This window comes from Odocoileus virginianus, chromosome 28, assembly GCF_023699985.2.
Source record: "Odocoileus virginianus isolate 20LAN1187 ecotype Illinois chromosome 28, Ovbor_1.2, whole genome shotgun sequence".
Classification (NCBI taxonomy): Eukaryota; Metazoa; Chordata; class Mammalia; order Artiodactyla; family Cervidae; genus Odocoileus; species Odocoileus virginianus.
Window position 1 is genome coordinate 3,786,566 of NC_069701.1, and position 20,335 is coordinate 3,806,900.

The window sequence follows — 20,335 nt, forward strand, 5'->3', positions numbered from 1 at the left end:
CCTCTTGTCTCTTTGAGCCTTAGGGTGGTGACAGCACTCTGCGTTTGCTCAGAGTTTTGCCCTGTTCTTTGTAGCTCCTCCAAACTCCACCCACATCCCTGTTACTAACCCTCTTGATGATAATCTCTTCTTCAGTTATCTTAATTTGAATGTGCTGTATATATTTCCTTTGGGACTCAGTAACTAATCAACCAGCAAACAAATACATGAACTAACTAGGTAACTGTATTCTCCATATCTCATTTAATAGGCACAACAACTATGAAATGTGTACATTTTAGTTCTTATTTTACAAAAAAACAAGTCACAGAGAGGTTAACTAATTATCTGTAGGACCTTGAGTTAGTATGTGAATCCAGGATTATAATGCAAGCAGTCTCAGTGCAAACTTTAGGAAATCAACCTTCAAACAGCTGTCATTCTGTTAAATAGAAATTTTGCCTATTTATATATCAGTCATATCACTATCCTTAGAAATTACTAATTGAGTTTTTATGACCACCATATTAGTATACATCAACAACACACAACTGCATTTTTCAGTGAACTGAATGTTGGGTGTTTTGTCTTTCCATTTTCTGTGTATCACTAGTAGAATAGTAAAACAAGAAAAAAGCTACAGAATGTAAGTTACTTCAACATGAACTATGGTATCTGTAGTAACAAAATATCTGTCTTTGTGACCCACTATGGCACTTATGGTTTATTATCAGGCCTGAATTGAACTTTCCTACCTCTTACATTTTTTCAGCTTATAGCTACAGTATTTGCATGGTACATCAAAGCAAATTTTATCCTGTCACTGTTTTGTTTTCATAAGTATATCTAGCATTACTCCATAGGGTGCAGGGAAAAACGAGCAGCTTACTGATTTGCAAAACTGAAGGGATAATATCCCTTATTACACTGGAAATGAAAACACTTCCACTGATAAATGCCTCGCCATAAACCGAAAGACCCATTTATTATTTCAGCTGGGAAGTTTTGCACTGTACCAGAAATATGTTTGCTTCTGGCAGCTAAGGTGTAAGCAGTGTATTCATGGGGAAATCTCTGTGCTTTCTCCTGACAGCATCATGATTTTCTTCCTTTCCATTACATTTTAGTCACAATCATTTTAAAGTATAAATTCCAAGTGAACACTCGAGTTCCTACAAAAAATGTTATATTCATATAATCATTCTTCACATCCTCAATTTAACTCAGAGCAGTTTTAAACATAGGGCTCGAAGGTTGCCGTTCCTCTACTGTGATTTCAAGGGTCCTAAAATAGCTCCTTATTCATTCCTCCCACATTCCTCACCTGCCAGTTTTCTGAATATTTCATTCTTTAAACATAAGGCAAAACCTTTCCTCCCACATCCTGAGCTAGAGCTAAAAATGCAGACTCCTCAGGAGAGGAAACACTATAAATTAAATTCATACTCAGGTGCCAATGACTGATATAAAACCATTTCCCAGGCAGTAGATACTGACACTGGGAGAGACCTAAGGGAAAGGGGTGGAGAGTAAGGGGCCACAGAGTAAATGAAAGACTCATAAAAAGGAAGTCTGGGGTCAACTCCACATCATGACATGGTACAGTATTTCCAAAACTTACCGGGCAATAAAAAAAAAAAAAAAATGGGATGAATTTTGTTAAAATTTCAACTTCCTGGCCTTATTCTAAAAATATCAAATCAGAATTTTCAAAGAAAAAGCCTGAGAATTTTAAAATGTGCCCATGAGAATTTTTTTTTAAACAGGCAATTTGTAGAAACATTGGTGTAGTGAAAATGGGAAATTGATTCTGTTCATACCTCACAGTGTGATCCTGATGGTGTCATTTAGTCTCACTTTGCCTAAATTGTGTTATTAAGAAATATTAATAATAATACTTAATTCACATGGTTGTCATGAGAATTAGGTGAAGTGATACATATAAAAGTGCCTGGAAGTCAGTAAGCACCTATAACAGCCGCCTTCCTTTACCTCTGTCACAGTTTTGTCATAAATTATCATGATCCCTGTGCTTGACCTGCTTCTGCAAACTCTGTGGAAGGGTGGGCACTCAGAAGAGGCTCTCTGAGGGCTCAAAAAAATGCTCATTATTAACTTGCTATTTGAGATGGGCAGCTGTCCATCCATCTAAGTGTCATCATCTGCATGGTCATAAGAGCTCCACTGGCTTGCATTGGTCATATTAATGCTTTTTCCACCTCACTTTAGATTATGAAGTAGCACAAACTAACAACTAACATTGTGTGAAATTCAAGTTACTCACAATTAATTGAATCTTTGAGGGTAGATTTAATCTATTGCTTGTTTGGCATTTTATTTTGAAAAATTAAATGAGAGTTTCAGAGGGCAACAAACATACATATGAATCTAAATAGACACAGGTGAAAGCCCTGCCTGTGAAACTTAAGAAAAGTCTAACACAGTCAAAAGTAACAGTTTTAGGGCAGGGCAGGGAGGGAGACTTATGAAGGAGGATATATATGCAGTTATGACTGATTTGTGATGTTATAAAGCAAAAACCAACACAACATCATAAATCAATTATCCTCCAATTAAAAAATTTAAAAACAGTTCTAAATTCAGAAGCAGTCCTAAGCCGGGCTCTGATGCTAAGGGAGACAGCAGCCTTGTACCATTGCTTGCACAAAGTAGGCATTTGGTAAATTCTATCAACAGATTGAACAGACAGGGATACTAATCAGTCTGGCACAGTGACCCATTTGCCTGAGCATTCCCATGTAACTGTGAAATATATCTAGCCATGTACAACCCTTCTGTTCTTAGTTTCTGTTTCAATTCTTCTGCTTCTTGGAGGGAAAGCTATGACAAACCTAGACAGCATATTTAAAAGCAGAGAGATCACTTTGCCAGCAAAGGTCTGTCTAGTCAAAGCTATAGTTTTTCCAGTAGTCATGTATGGATGGGAGAGTTGGACCATAAAGAAAGCTGAGCGCCAAAGAATTGATGCTTTTGAACTATGGTGTTGGAAAAGACTCTTGGGAGTCCCTTGGACTGCAAGGAGCTCAAACCAGTCAATCCTACAAGAAATCAACCCTGCATATTTATTGAAAGGACTGATGCTGAGGCTGAAACACCAATACTTTGGCCACCTGATGTAAAGAGCCAATTCATTGGAAAAAACCCTGATACTGGGAAAGATTTAAGACAAAAGGAGATGGGGGTGACAGAGGATGAGACGGTTATATAGCATCACCAACTCAATGAATATGAATTTTGAGCAAACTCTGGAAGATAGTGAAAGACAATGAAGCCTGGTGTGCTTCAGTCCAGAGAGTCGCTAAGAATCAGACATGACTTAGTGACTGAACAGCATCAAAGGTCCTGAAAGATTGAAATGTTGAATTTATCTTTGTATCATATATTATAGAATCTTATTCATAGTACATGATCAAGGAATTTTGTTGGAGTGGCTCAAAATGGCCTACATAAGGTCATTTTATTTATTGTTTACTGATAATTGTGAACTGTCCATTGTATCATTCTTATTTAACAAACTCAGTTTAATTCAACAAATACTGTTGTCTTGTCCTATTTTTGTTTCCTAAATATAAAGAGAAGATTGGGGTGTTTTGGTTTTTAACATAACTTTCCTAATGAGAAATATGCCATGCCAGATACACTCTATGATGGAAATTGATGAAGCTGAAGTGACATCTTCAGTCTTCTGATATATATTCCAGTCTAATATTTATTTCATGATAATGTGAAGCATCAAGACAAAAAAACAATCTGGAGAGATTGCAGATCTCTCCCTTTTGATGGAAAATGAAGTAAATAAATAAGTATGCATGTGTACCACTTTCCATACTCTTTATTGGGTATTCACACATCTACTATGATGTTAAATCTTTACCTCAATTCTAAGAGGTAAAAATGAGTGTCCTCAATTTGCATAAAAGAAAATAATAGTTTAGAGGAGTAACCTGAATCAGATTTCATAGTTGACACTCACTGCAGTTGGGACTGGACACCAAATCTTCCCTATTCCAAAAACAAGTCTCTTTCCTCTCAGCATGCAACTTTAAGTACAGATTTAGAATCATGATGGAGGCGATACATGAGCTTCACTTACTCCCCTAAGACTTTTATCTCCAATTCTCATTATTTTCTTAAGTAACCCATGTTCACTCATCTGACAGTTTAGCTCTTCTCCTTTTAGAACTTCCCTTTTATCTGTTCTTTACCTTTTGAAAAGTGCCATTGCTAAGCTGTTAGTATAGATCTTTTCGTTTCTTATCTCTCAGTCCCTATTTCTCTAGCCTGTTATTACCCACTTAGAGCCTGTAATTCTGAGTGGGCAACTGAGTATTATTTGTTTTCAAATGTTTTAAATAAATTTGCTTTAGGCAACATAGCATTGTTGAGAAATGTCCAAATCAACTGTAAATGAAAAGATATTATGTGGAATTGTTTTAGGTTCATTTTTTTCCATTTCAGTGTAGTATATATATCTTCAAAGACAGCACTGCTACTTGTAATTTAATCAGTTCTTTGAAATTGAATGTACTTGTGATCCAAATGTGAAGTGCTTGACTGTCCATTTGGCCAATGATATGGTCAATTTTGGCAGTGAAATAAATTTCAAATATCAGAAACACATATTTCTCTACAGTTGGAAAACTAAACGGCATGGCACATTTTCTGACTAGTAATAAAGTTTAAGATACATTCAAAACCCCATCTGGATATAAAGCAGGAAGAGAGTACCTACATTTCACAGTTAACACAGGGCGTGCTCACTCAGTCATGTGACCCCATAGACTTTGCAACTCCATAGACTGCAGCCCACCAGGGTCTTCTGTCCATGGGATTCTCCAGACAAGAATACTGGAGTAGATTGCCATTTCCTCCTTCAGGGGATCATTCCAACCCAGGCATTGAATCTAGGTTTCTTGAATTACAGGCAGATTCTTGGTAAATTACATTTATTTTCATGCAAACAAATAAAATAGAATTGCAATATATAATACAATCATATAGAAGTATATTCCTGGGTATGTCCGTTGTGATAGTGAGTACGGATGGGTGATGTCAGGATGAGATTGATTGCTTTCTAGATTTTGATTACCATAAGAAACAAAATTTTGATTCTGATGATTGGTTAACTTTGGTTCTTATAAATAGTTTCTATAACAATATCTGAATGACTTTTTTTATCCCAAGTATTTGATAAAGGTAACAAAGATGAATTGGGAATAAGGAGATAATTCTGTATACTACAGTATTTTTATATACCATCTACCATAGTTGTTTTATGCAATAACATAAAGTATATTCAATCAGCTTCAAGGTTTTTAGTTCTTTGGTGATGACACTTGAACCAGGTGGTGAAGAGAAGGAGCTATATGAAGGCTACAAACTGGTCCTCTCTTGGGCCAGGGATGGAGTGCCGATGCTGCTTTTATCTTGTATGACCTTCCCTACATCAAAATTATTTTGTTGAACATCCATAGGTCTTCATCCTTGTTTATATGTTGTACCTTTCTGTCTTATTAATCAAAGTATTTCATTACTATAATTCACCAACCAATTATATTCTTTTTTTTTTTTTTTTTTGAGTCTGTATTTTTACATGCCTGGCACCTGCTAGTCCCAATTTCTTTGCTGGAATCATCATTTTTAGGGGTAAAATTTTTATTTTTGTGTTTTTAAACTTTTGTTGATGAGGGGAAGAAAAATCTTAGTTTGAACCAGATTTGAAAATAGGTCTTCCATGTCATTAACACCATAATACTTCCCCTTCAGCATCGTTAAGCATCGCTTGAGAATACAGTATATTGCAGCACCTAATTTATCACTTAATGTGTAAGTCAACTCAGATTTATCTGTGAATACAACACTATAAAGAGAAAGTGGCTTCACTCAACTCAATCTTCTGGTTTCAGGAATATAATTTTTTAATGGCATTGTATTTTATATGGCAAAAACATTTTCATAGATTTATGTTTGAATTCCATGAACAGAAAAAAATGACTATGAAGAATGTGCCATTATATCTTTTTTGTATAGACCTATTTAGATATGTTTCCTCCAAAATATGCTACAATATTTTATACTATTAAACTTACATTAAAACATTGATGAAAAATGAAATAAGAGAAAAGCAATTAACAACAAGATCTTTAATTTTGATTTAAGCACATGAGCAGATGTAGCAGGGAAGAGTCTAGACTGGAATAAGTTCCAGATGGGGTGCTTATGCCAATAAAACTCTATGAAGAGTTGGTGGCAAGTGAAATCCAACTCTTTGAGACTCAATACTTTCAATTACTCTACTCATAAAACACATAGTTGACAGGCTGTAAGATTTTTACCAGCTTGGGATATAATTATTATTATTTCTGAAAAAATTTGAACAAAAAAAGAATTAGAAAATTCAATATTGGCCAAAGAGGAAACAATGCAAGATTATTAGAGTTTAAGAAATTTTAAAAATTAACCAGTGAGGTAAAATAATTTTTAAAATAATAAAGAAATGTGGAAAATATGTGATTTCATTATGTCAAACTGTATTGGTTGTCAAAACAAGCCTAGAAATTATTGTCAGTTAAATGGTGAAGATTAGGTGTTCTAGATTCATTTTAGACAAATAATACACACAAATAATTAATTTTGATACTAATCTTTTACTCTTTGATTTACTTACTACATCTATACTCTATTTCACAATGAAGTAATATAATATTAGTACACTAATTTCTTCATCATTAGTCATTTACTTTGTATATTGTTAAGGTTTTTTTGAACATTTTGATTGTTTCATACACCATGGACCTCAGTATAAAATTTTGTCCAAAAACCATAGCATTTAAGTATCTATTAACAATTTTTACTTTGAAAATGATATAAATAAGCATTTTTCCTTTTATGAAATTGGTGATTTCAGATTTTACCTTACAGTACTATTCAATTTATCAAAAAAATCAACTACAATGAGTTGGGAGAATGAGTTTTTCTTTTCTGACTATATATATATCACAAAACTTTTTCAGTTTTACAGATTTGGCTGCAGCCTTTGAAGTTCCACAAGCACACATACATCATAAACACACACACACACACACACACACACACACACATATACACACACAAAGCCTAACCTTTTCCTTGGGGGGTTGACATTCTTAAGCAGAAATGTCTGTCTGGATTGTGGCTTTGTCTTCATGTGGTGCACACTATAATGAGCATGTATGCCCTGAGAAGGATGCCCGTGCTGTTATTAGAATATATCAATAAAAAGTGAATAATTTGCAGGAGACCAAAACTTATCTATAGCAGAAGAGCAAAAATCATCATGGTTTTTGTGTGTGTGTTGAGGACTGAGGCTTGTCATATTTTGCCTGCTCAAAAGAATGTCTTTGTTGGGTTGTTTATCTTATCTTATCTGTATATTGCCTTAGATAATATGATCATTTTTACAATATTGATTCCTCCAGCCCAAGAACATGGTATATCTTTTCATCTGTTTGTATCATTTTAGATTTCTTTTATCAATGTCTTATAGTTTTCAGAGTGCTGGTAAGACACTGACTTTTCTTAGCAAATATCTCATCTGATACTAATTACAATTCTTTCAAGCAGGTAGGGAAAATTTTCTCTCCCTTTTTTATCTTCCTCCTCACACACACAACTTAAAGTTGAGAGAAATGAAGGTTAGAATTTAAGCCATTTTATTTTGTCCAAAAAAAAAATGGTAAGAGTTAACACCATGGTATTCCTGATTTCTAGTCCAGGCTTCATATCCATTCACCAAGTGAGCAAGTCATTGCCCTTTTTCCTTCTGATTCAAGCAAGTTATGTGACTAGTACCTCTTTGCATCCTATCCACTACATCAGTTTGAGAAAACTAAGGTCATGCAGAGAATAGCTAGTGAATCACTACTGCATAATTGCAGAGAAATGTTGTGCTGATTAGTGGGAGGCAGAAGCTGTGTCCACACTTAGACGTTACACCACATTGAAACTGAAAGCCTTGGTCTAGAGAATAACTGCCCAGTTCTAATTTGTGGCAGTCCAAACAAGAACAAACTATGTCGTGTTCATCCATCAGAAGCCCTTCTTACATCTTAATCAGGCAGGAAACTGCACACAAAATGTGAAGAAGTTAGTATAGTTATCCATTTGTAACTTCAGAGAGAACAAAAGCAGAGTGGCAGAACCTACAATTTAAATTCTTCCACGAAGGAAAATATCTGCAGTTCTTTTATATCAACAAGCCATATTAGCTCAAAACTCACCATTATATTAATTATGCTTTAAAATAAAATTGTCACATATAAACATACCAGCCCAAACACTGCCCTATCATTTTGTTTACATTTGATTATTTCTCTGAATAATTCTGTGCATCTCTGTTTTACATATGAGAAAACTGAGATGCAGGTTGTCTAATAGTAGTAGCTAGGAAATAGTAAAGATTCAGAACTAAATCCCTCTGACATCCAAGTTCATCCTTTTAATCACACTTTTACATTATGTTTTATATGCACCAGGGCTTCCCTGGTGACTCAAATGTTAAAGAATCTGCCTGCAATATTGGAGACCCAAGTTCGATCCCTGGCTGGGAAAGATCCCCTGGAGAAGGAAATGGTAACTCAGTCCAGTATTTTTGCCTGGAAAGTTCTATGGACAGAGGAGTCTGGTGGGCTACAGTCCATGGGGTCACAAACTATTGGATATGACTGAGCAACTAACACTTTACATGCAATGGGATTATGGACTTAATTGCAAAGTGAAAACATTTTGGTCAAATGAAAACTGTAGTTAATGAATTTCTTCACTTCATCTACAGAAAACCGTAGGAGATATTTCTTTCCTTAAATGAAGTATTCTAACCTGTGAGTATATATAGCATATGTATCATGAAGAGTCAAGGTTTACTTTTAGTCCTGCCAACAGGGTTTTCTACAGTGACACTGGTCCTGCTTATTCTCCAGGCTATTCTCCCTGACAATTGCCCTAAGATACCCTAAGCTTTTCTCCAGAAAAATTTCTTTCAGGTTTTATCCAACCCTAGATAGACTACAGTGAACGGAAGAAACATACTTCCAAAGGTCCCATTTTAACTTTCCAGGCCAAACATATTTTCTTTTCCTAATCCTTTCTTCCTTGACCATTTTAAACACTTTAGGGTCTTAGAGTCTCTGGTCCATCCACTGATGGTGTTTTCTTCACTCTAATTTAGGACATTTGTGTTCAGACTTCTAACTAGCCCCTGGCCCTTTGAAATGTTATAATTTACCAATACATCTCCCACAATTTCTACATCTTCTTTCCCCCTTATCTCTTATGCATTCTTCCTGATGAAACAAAGTCAAGGGAAGATGCAGAGGAAATAGAAAGATATTTTGAAAGTATAATAAAGAAAGTAATACAGTGAAAGTTGTTCAACATTAGCAAAAGAAAACTCTTTTGTTTGTTATATTTTCTTGACTTTGTCTGGTAGAAAGTTTACCCTGATGGTGCTAATGGAACTAAAATGCCTTCCAAGAAAAATCTGGATCTGCCTACAGAACAGACATGGGATGAGACACAGAACCATTAAGTTTTGTGTTGCTCCTCCAAGCTAGGGAAAGATTCTAGGACAGAATGGAAGTAATGAAAATTAGAAAAGATTACGAAAAATAGGGTAAAAGGAGAAGCAGAAGATAATGGAACTCATGGACCTCCTTCTGAGATGATTAAGTGGAGACAGCAAAAAGGTGTTTTTGTAAAATCTCCTGGGGCTTCCCCAGTGATTAAGAATCAGCCTGCAATGTGGGAGACAGAAGACTTGAGTTCTATCTCTGGGTTGGGTAGATCCCCTGGCAGATGAAATGGCAGCCCGCTCCAGTATTCTTGCCTGGAGAATCCCATGGACAGAGGAGTCTGGCCAGCCACAGTACATAGGGTCAGAAAGAGTCAGACATGACTGAAGCGACAGAGCACACCATCTCCTGGACTCTGTATATAGCTGCAAAATAGTACAAATGGTATTCTTTAGGTAGCAATCTAGTCACATGAAATATTCTAGATATATAGACCTAAATCATCAGTAGGAAGTAATGCATATTAGGAAATTGTGAGAGCATTTGTAAATGCTTTCAGTGTTATAATTGTATTTCCTAGTTGCCTGTAGAAAAAGAAAAGCCCAAAGCTGAGGTGCCAATCTCTGTACCAGGCAAATGATCCATTTATATTTTCTTCAGAACAGGGCAAACTTTGTTGTAGACCTCCCAGAAGAATAAAGCACTAGAAAATGCTCGCCTTACTCTTTTGACTTGGCAATGTCCTCCTACTAAAAACTGGAGGGGAGGGGACAGTCTCTCAATTCAAGCTGATGTATTATTACTGATTTGTCTCTTTTCTTAAACTTTTGAAGTCAATAACCAAACTTAAAGTTGTATTATATTCTATATTTTCTAATTTTTTGCCTTAGTTTTCACATTTTTATGAGACAGTGAAATAATTTTTTTCTTTAACTTACATCATTTCACTTTCATCTTTTAGGTTAATAATTTTAAAAGGTTTCTGTACTGATTATAGTTTTACTAAGTGTGTAATAAGACAGGAAATAACTTACACACAAAAGCAACTTGGGTCATCCAGTCTGTTTTCAGGAATAGAAAGGCGTGACGGCCTTACTACTGGGAATATCAATTGTAGGGTTCAAGTTGGAGTTTTACTGACTCCCTGTGGCAATATATTTCTTTTTTTTTTTTTTTAACTAAAATATCTTGCTTAGTATTTAGATTCAGTTTTAACTTTATATGATATAGTGTATTTTGTTTCCAGATTTTAAAATGCCTTAGCCCCTCTAATTTGGGCTTCCCTCATAGTTCAGTTGGTAAATCATCTGCCTGCAGTACAGGAGACCCAGGTTGGATTCCTGGGTTGGAAAGATCCCCTGGGGAAGGAAATGGCAACCCACTCCAGTGTTCTTGCCTGGAGAATCCCATGGACGGAGGAGCCTGACAAGCTACAGTCCATGGGATCATAAGAGACGTACACAACTTAGTGACTAAACCACCACCACCAGCTCCTCTAATTAAACCAAGTCTGTTTGCTTTACTAGTCTTTTGGAAACTAGACAATTGGTGCTGGATACCAAAATAAAACAACTATTTAGTGTTCAGAAAAAAATTTTTTTTTTTTTCAGAAATATACCTCTTTTGGTTAATCAATACATCATTATCTAATAAACTATATATCTTACTTAATTGTTATTCATATTGTCTGAAAATAAGCTCAATAATGATAGGGAACTTTTATTAATTAGCCACACTTGTATCCTTAGAACAAAGAATATTACTGTATACATAATAAAGTAGCCATTCAACATTGTTTTAATAGAAGAATTGATAAAATTTATTGAGTCCTAACATGTTTTTAATTGATGAAGCTTAAACAGTGTCATTGATAATTTATATTCATGTAGAGAAAGCACACAATAAAGATCACTTAAAATCAATATTTATAGAGCTCCCTGGCATTTACTTGTATTTGTTAAACTGAAAATTAATTCTAGATTTAAAAAATTAATATTTTCATTTTATAAACTGCTCAATAGTCTTTATAATTGTTTCTGAGTCTGGCCTGTTGTACCATATGGATACACTCATATGCTGAAAAACTTGGAAATGTATTTTTTTGTTATTGCTACTGTTTCTTAGACAAAATTCATCGCTGCTCTCCACAAAATTGCACAAAAGTAGAGTTCTGTGAGGGAAAAGGGGAGGATGGATACCCATTTGCTCAAGCCCTGCCTTCTCTAGAAGGGTTCTTTCATTACTTCAGCCCATAATAACAATTCTGTCCCTTAATTGCAACACTGCCTCTATGTGGAGCATACAGATTATTATTTGATTTTACAGTCTTATAAGCAGTGTGTTTATACCGTTTTTATGTTTATACTGTTTTTGTCTTTACACATTTTTATGTTTTATGACAGTTTATTTCCTGAAATAGACACTATTTGAAGTATTTGAAAAATTAATAATATTTGAGTTCAGCATCAGCTGCAAAGAAAGATTCTCCTGAAATAAATACTGGAATGGTATGCCCATCTTGTGTCAGGATTTCTACCAAAAGCTAAGGTATACTTGAGTCCATATTCTTACAATGGCACAGAATGATACATCTCCACAGGACTCACAGAGATGCACCTGACTACTCCCTTGACCCCCACCTCACCTCGTCCTGCTTTTAACACAGACTAGAAAATTGAGGTAGTAAGCTGTTATCCTGAGCAAAGTGCTTTGGATGGTTTCCTTTCCTACTTACTAGAAAAGAAAACATAAACTCCTCCAAGAGATCAAGCTGAGGTCCTAAGTACTTGAAAGAAGAAATGTTGGGCAATGCATTCCTTTTCTGAGTGCTTGCTCACTCCAGTTTGTATATACTCCACATTCTGTCACCAGAGCAGAAAATCATAATTTCCTAGGTGAGTTTAACCCACATCTGCTGGAGTTTGAGGGGTATATATGAACATAAAAGCTGGCACCTGCTTCCTTCTTGAAAGACTTGGAAGCAAAAATTTGCTCTGACAAAGACAAGAATTTTCACCAACTAAGTGGATACTATAACAAGTGACTAGGCTTATACCATCTTAATATAACCTGCAAATATAGTAGCTTATAGCAATACCATATATAAAACAGTTTGATGTGAGTCACCAGGGAAAAGGAATAAGTAGAAGTTGTACCTGTACAGAGGTCCATCTAGTCAAAGCTATAGTTTTTCCAGTAGTCTTATATGGATGTGAGAGTTGGACCATAAAGAAAGCTGAGCACCAAAGAATTGATGCTTTCGAACTGTGGTGTTGGATAAGACTCTTGAGAGTTCCTTGGACTGCAAAGAGACCTTACCAGTCAATCTTAAAGGAAATCAGTCCTGAATAGTCATTTGAAGGACTGATGCTGAAGCTGAAGCTCCAATACTTTAGCCAGCTGAAGCAATGAGCTGACTCGTTGGAAAAGACCCTGATGCTGAGAAAGATTGAAGGCAGGAGGAGAAGGGGATGACAGAGGATGATGAAAGGTTGTTGCTGAATGATAAGACGCCGGGATTCTTGGCCTCCGGAGGAGACGAATTCAATCCGGGGCCAGAGCCGAGGCTGGATCGCTCAGAGCTTTTGTGTAATCAAGTTTTATTAAAGTATAAAGGAGATAGAGAAAGCTTCTGACATAGGCATCAGAAGGAGGCAGAAAGAGTATCCCCCTGCTAGTCTTTAGCTGGATGTTATATAGTCACTCGCAGTCTGTTAATGAAAAGAAAGGAATGTCTTAAAATTCAGAATGGCACCGAATAATTCATCCCAGGCCATAAAACGATTGACTTGAATCTTGTAGAAGGGCAGATTACCACACAAATAGTTTCATTTACATAGATTAGGGGAACAATATGTGAGTATAACATACTGGTTTGTCAAGTAGTTTGAGCCATTTGGAGGAACAAACTTGAAGACAGAGTCTGGGGTACATTAACATAGCTTGAGACAAGCATTGCCATAAGAAAAAATGTATTGGTTAACTCAAGGTTTGAGAATAGTTAGCTTCAGGTGAAACCAGGTGTCATGGCAACACAGCATTTTAAGAGAAACCTTCTTTTAAATTTGTATAGAGAAGGAAAAGAAAAATATCGCTAGTGAGATTGTTGAATGGCATCACCAACTTGGACATGAGTTTGAACAAACTCCAGGAGACAGTGAAGGACAGGGAAACTTGTAGTGCTACAGTCCGTGTGGTCACAAACAGTTGGACACAATTTAACCCCTAAACAATAGCAACATATCTATATATATTATGAATCAATACTATGTGCCCACATATATATGGATTTTTCATATAAGCCCAAGAACTTGCTTTCCTTGCATGCTTCCTTCTCCATTTGGGAGGCTGTCTCCAATTTCATTACCTCCTGCTTATTTATCTTATTAGGTTCTTCTTAAACACTACTTTATCCTTGAAGAGTCCTTGATGTTTACTTCTCCCTACTTCTAAGCTTTTAATTATGGTATCCATCAATTCCTTCACAAACACTTATCAAGCCCTTCTATAATCTCTTTTTCACTTAACATAGGAATTAAAAATGATGTAACCTTTATCATTAAGGAGTTTAGAGTGTTACAGAGTGAAAGTGAATTCATACAAAGTAAAGCAATGACCTAAAGGAGTTACTCTTCTCTACCTGGGACTGGAGGAGTGTGATCTCTTGGGAAGTAGGCAGTTAGCATCAAAAAAATTTTCAGAGATGAAGAAAGAAGAAGTGGGTTCTGACGAATATCTTAGGCTAATTATATTCTCTCTTGCTCTAACTTAGATATGGTCCCCTAAATAAGAAAAAATTTTGTCTCTATCTCAAGATGTTGAAACAGAATATGGAAATAGAATATAGTCATATGGGTAGCCCTTAATAGTCCAAAGTCATGTAATGCAAATTTGCAAAAGTGTAAAATCCAAGATGGAAGAAATGGGAGTTAGTTGGTAGCATGACAGAAGTTAATTAGACATGAGAGATGAGAGTTAAACTATGTTAATAACAGGACATTGAAGTTAAATTCTAGAAATAAACTTGTCTAAAGAGCCTAGAGTGGTACTGAATGCATAATCTATCTCTATGCAGCACAGTGTTTTTCCCTCAACCTCTCTGAATACACTTGAGGTGAGTCTAAATGTTCAGAGTCAGTCCCCTCTTCTTTAGCTATATTACAATCTACTTTTGGGGAATATAATATTATAACATAATGTAAACAGTGAAAGCAAATAAGTTTCATATGAAAATGATATTAACAGAGATACAAACTATCTGTTAGTAGAGGCAGAGAAAGCTACTGTGTCTTAAGTATCTATAGGATCAACAGCATCTTTTTCTCCTTTATTTTTATTCCCTTTATGTGTAGAAAGAGATTATAGTGTAGAAAGAGCTACAGATTATAGCTTCTCTATCAATACTTGCAAGAGTTTAAATAAAATAAATTGTTAATGAACACCATTGTGACCAGGTACTATTGAGGAGGTGAGGACTTAACTAATAAGGTAGAATCATTGTTTTCAAGGAATTTACTATTTTTCAAGACAAAGAAACATCACATAGATAATTTTTTGTAGGGCAAGTATGGAGATAGTAGTAAAATCTAAGTAAATTAACTTTCAGGGAAAAGAAATATTTGCAATAGAAAAATCGATGTAAATAGATAAAATTCCATTGCTTGTTTGGTGCTGGTTTCTGTTATTTGTGAATCCTTCTCAAGTAGATCTTCCATATTTATGCCTTTTAAGGAGAAGTGGTTACTTCCCCAAAGAGTAAGTCATGAAGCCTCAACTAGTGGCTGCATGATTTTATGAACAATATATTCCATGAGACGATTTGAATTTCCTTAAGGAATATGTTAATAACAATTTGAATAAATTACTTTCCGACTGAGATCAATGCAGCCTTATGCATTTAGGAAGAGTTCATCGGACTTCTATATGCTTCCCTGGGACTTACTCCTGAGGTCCTGCAGTAAGGGAGTCACACCAAACATGTTCATAAATTTCACAATGACCATGGAAACTTCTACAATTTTTTAAGAGTGGTGAGTAAACAGAGTAAACTTATCTCAATCGAAATTTTATTATGGAAATGTGATAATATTTATATTACCTCCTGGATTGCTTTCAATTACTCAGAATAAGATAACTGCTGTATATGGGCTAAGTTTGAATATCTTGTAACTTGGAGGTTTGGCTAAATAATTTCTAAGTCTCTTTCTAACATTAAGCAAACCTACAAATTTTAGCTACTATTTCTCAAACTAGATTTTTTTGAATTTCCAGAGGCAACTGGCTATTTTAAGAAAAATTTCAGCAATGCCCTTTCTTTCTTAAAGGTCTAAAACTAGCTGACAACCATTTTTTTATTTTCTACTTTTTATAATGGTGGATATTTCTGTATAAATTTGTCAATTTAAAGTTTCCAGGTTAATCCAAGGATTTTATTCATAAGTCAGATTAAAAAAAAATTCAAGGAGAAAATCATCTTTGAAATTACCTGAAAAACAATGTAACTTTTTAAAAACACCTTTCAGTTCAGTTCAGTCACTCAGTCGTGTCCGACTCTTTGCAACCCCATGAATTGCAGCACACCAGGCCTCCCTGTCCGTCACCAACTTCTGGAGTCCACCCAAACGCATGTCCATCGAGTCGGTGATGCCATTCAACCATCTCATCCTCTGTCGTTCCCTTCTCCTCCTGCCCTCAATCCCTTCCAGCATCGGGGTCTTTTTATTTTTTATTTATTTTCATTTATTTTTTTATTAGTTGGAGGCTAATTACTTTACAATATTGTAGTGGTTTTTGTCATGCATTGACATGAATCAGTCATGGATTTACATGTATTCCCCGTCCCGATCCCCCCTCCCACCTCCCTCTCTACCCAATCCCTCTGGGTCTTCCCAGTGCACCAGCCCTGAGCACTTGTCTCATGCATCCAACCTGGGCTGGTGATCTGTTTCACCCTAGATAATATACATGTTTCGATGCTGTTCTCTCGAAACATCCCACCCTCGCCTTCTCCCACAGAGTCCACAAGTCTGTTCTATACATCTGTGTCTCTTTTTCTGTTTTGCATATAGAGTTATCATTACCATCTTTCTAAATTCCATATATATGTGTTAGTATACTGTAATGGTCTTTATCTTTCTGGCTTACTTCGCTCTGTATAATGGGCTCCAGTTTCACCCATCTCATTAGAACTGATTCAAATGAATTCTTTTTAATGGCTGAGTAATATTCCATGGTGTATATGTACCACAGCTTCCTTATCCATTCGTCTGCTGATGGGCATCTAGGTTGCTTCCATGTCCTGGCTATTATAAACAGTGCTGCGATGAACATTGGGGTGCATGTGTCTCTTTCAGATCTGGTTCCCTCAGTGTGTATGCCCAAAAGTGGTATTGCTGGGTCATATGGCAGTTCTATTTCCAGTTTTTAAAGAAATCTCCACACTGTTCTCCATAGTGGCTGTACTAGCTTGCATTCCCACCAACAGTGTAAGAGGGTTCCCTTGTCTCAGGGTCTTTTTCAATGAGTCAGCTCTTTGCATCAGATGGCCAAAGTACTGGAGTTTCAGCTTCAGCATCAGTCCTTCCAATGAACACCCAGGACTCATCTCCTTCAGGATGGACTGGTTGGATCTCCTTGTAGTCCAAGGTACTCTCAAGAGTCTTCTCCAACATCACAGTTCAAAAGCATCAATTTTTCAGTGCTTAGCTTTCTTCACAGTCCAACTCTCACATCCATACATAATCACTGGAAAAACCATAGCCTTGACTAGACAGACCTTTGTTGGCAAAGTAATGTCTCTGCTTTTTAATATGCTATGTAGGTTGATCATAACTTTCCTTCCAAGGAGTAAGCGTCTTTTAATTTCATGGCTGCAGTCACCATCTGCAGTGATTTTGGAGCCCCAAAAAATAGTCTGACACTACTTCCACTGTTTCCCCATCTACTTCCCATGAAGTGATGGGACCAGATGCCATGATCTTAGTTTTATGAATGTTGAGCTTTAAGCCAACTTTTTTCACTCTCCTCTTTCACTTTCATCAAGAGGCTTTTTAGTTCCTCTTCACTTTCTGCCATAAGGGTGGTGTCATCTGCATATCTGAGGTTATTGATATTTCTCCCAGCAATCTTGATTCCAGCTTGTGCTTCTTCCAGCCCAGCATTTCTCATGATGTATTCTGCATATAGGTTAAATAAGCAGGATGACAATATACAACCTTGACATACTCCTTTCCTGTTTGGAACCAGTCTGTTGTTCTATATCCAGTTCTAACTGTTGTTAAAACACCTTTAGTGAGGTATAATTGAAACACAAAAAATTTTCATGTAATTAATGTCAACAATTTGATGAATTTAGACATGCAAAATCCCATGATACCATCATCATAATCAAGGTAATAAGACACTATTCAACACCTCCCAATGTCTTCCTTGTGTCCCCAAAGATACATAGGCTAAGGGAGATAAAAGGGAAATGAGGTATATAAAACATTAATTAATGGTTGGATATATTGAAGGCTCTTTTTAACTCCTAATTTTGTATTAGGTTTCCACTCCTCCATGATTGTTTGTATTTTCAGAGGCTATGTGATTTTTATGTACATTGATAAAGCTCAATTTAATGCTCATTATAATCAAAATCAGAAAAGAAAAGATAATTGAGGCACTTTCAATTATGACATTACATTAAGCCATTAAAAGCAAAGTCAATTGTTAGAGTTTTTCTCCAATTAGGCAATGTTTTAGGCCTAAAATATTTTAGACTGATGTTGAAGCTGAAATTCCAATACTTTGGCCAGCTGATGCAAAGAACTGACTCATTTGAAAAGACTCTGATGCTGGGAAAAATTGTTGGTGGGAGGAGAAGGGGATGACAGAGGATGAGATGGTTGGATGGCATCACTGACTCAATGGACTTGAGACTGAGTGAACTCCAGGAGTTGGTGATGGACATGGAGGCTTGGCGTGCTGCAGTCCATGGGTTCACAAGGAGTTGGACACGACTGAGTGACTGAACTGAGTTGAACTTAGACCTAAAATAATTACTTTTCTCTTTTTTTGCCTTCTCTTATCCATGTCTGTATTATCCATGTCTGATTGAAGTAAGGTGTTCTAAATCAGGAAAAGGATGTAAATTGCTTTGATGTGTTCTTTGAATTTCCCACTAAAGTACAAAAGTTAAACTCCTTAAAATCTACTATGTGACCTAGATAAACTAAAACGTTTTGGAATTCAGAGAAAACAGATCAATAATTCTTTTAGAGAGAAAATGGTTTTATCTCCTTTGATGAGCCACAAAAAAGCTTTGTTTCCTCATCAGAGAAAAGATGTTCATGTAGCCAATAGAATATATTTATAAGAGCTTCCTTTTCTGAATAGCTTTCATAGAAGTTAGTTGATCTCTGTTCCAGGGTCAGAAAGCTCAGCTTTTCTAAGTTTCACAACTTAATTATATCTGCTGAATTCAATTGAACTGGAAACATTGGGATTCTTTTCTCTGATCAGTATAATGCCACTTTGGGTCTCTTCTGAGTGTAACTCAGTGTATAACTTCAAAATGTATATCCAATAGATATTTGGTAAGATATTACATGTGAGGTTTAAAAAAAGAGTTTCTGTCAAATAATGTTAAAGGCAAAAGCTATGTTTCACCATTACATACACTGTGATATCATAATTTAATATAACTTAAGTCCTAAAGTGGGAGTGGGTGGAGAATAATATACTGCTTTGCTCTCTTAAACTTCATTATCTTAGAATAAATATTTACATAAATCTAAAAATACTTTTCTTGGGCTTAAGAACTAAAAGCAAACTCTGACTACTACATATACTTCCATTTTTAATACTCTTGACTACACTGCCACTGAAATCCCAAGAAAATGATAATTTTTTAAAAGTACATACACAAAGTTTTTAATACCTTTCTGCATTGGCAGAAACGTATGGTATCCCACAGGCATCTTAAATGAAGGGGAAGCAGAAATTATGAAGTGTAAGCCACCACGTAACAGAGCTTTCAAGATGAAGAACTTGCCAACCACATGTACTTGTTGTTTCACCTTTAATGCCAACAGAAGATAGTGAAGAGGATAAACCTCAAATGGGGAGTTTATCGAAGATTCTCAAATAAAGCTGCTAAAGGGGACAGTAAGACACTAGATTGTATCAACCTTGATCCAATCAAGCAGAAAAGTAAGATCTCATAGAAGATAATATCAAGCTTGTCATTGACAATTAATCAGAAATTTGCAATACTTGTAAAAGTGGGGAAAAAATGATAAGTTTTACAGTAGACTCCTCAGTACTCTGGTAAAAGCAAACAAAATAAACCAATAAATAAATGCCTTAAAAATGATACATTAATTACATCAAAGTAATATGTGCTGTGCTTATTTGCTCAGTCATGCCTGACTCTTTCAACTCCATGGACTATAGCCTGCCAGGCTCTTCTGTCCATGGGGATTCTCCTGTCAAGAATACTGGCATGGGTATCCATGCCCTCCTCCGGGGAATCTTCCCAACCCAAGGGTGGAGCCCAAGACTCCTGCATTGCTGGCAGACTTTTTACTGACTGAGCCAAAAGGAAAGCCCATCAGAGTAATATAAGCTCACGATTAAAATCCACCAAAGGGATAAAGAAAGCCACCCAAAGTGAAAAGTACCAGGAACAACAAACACAAAATATGAATTGCAAATAATCCATATATTGAAATGATCAGGCACAGAACAAAAGTCAATATTTTAAATGTGTCTAGATAAATAAAAGGAAATTGAAAATATAAACATGA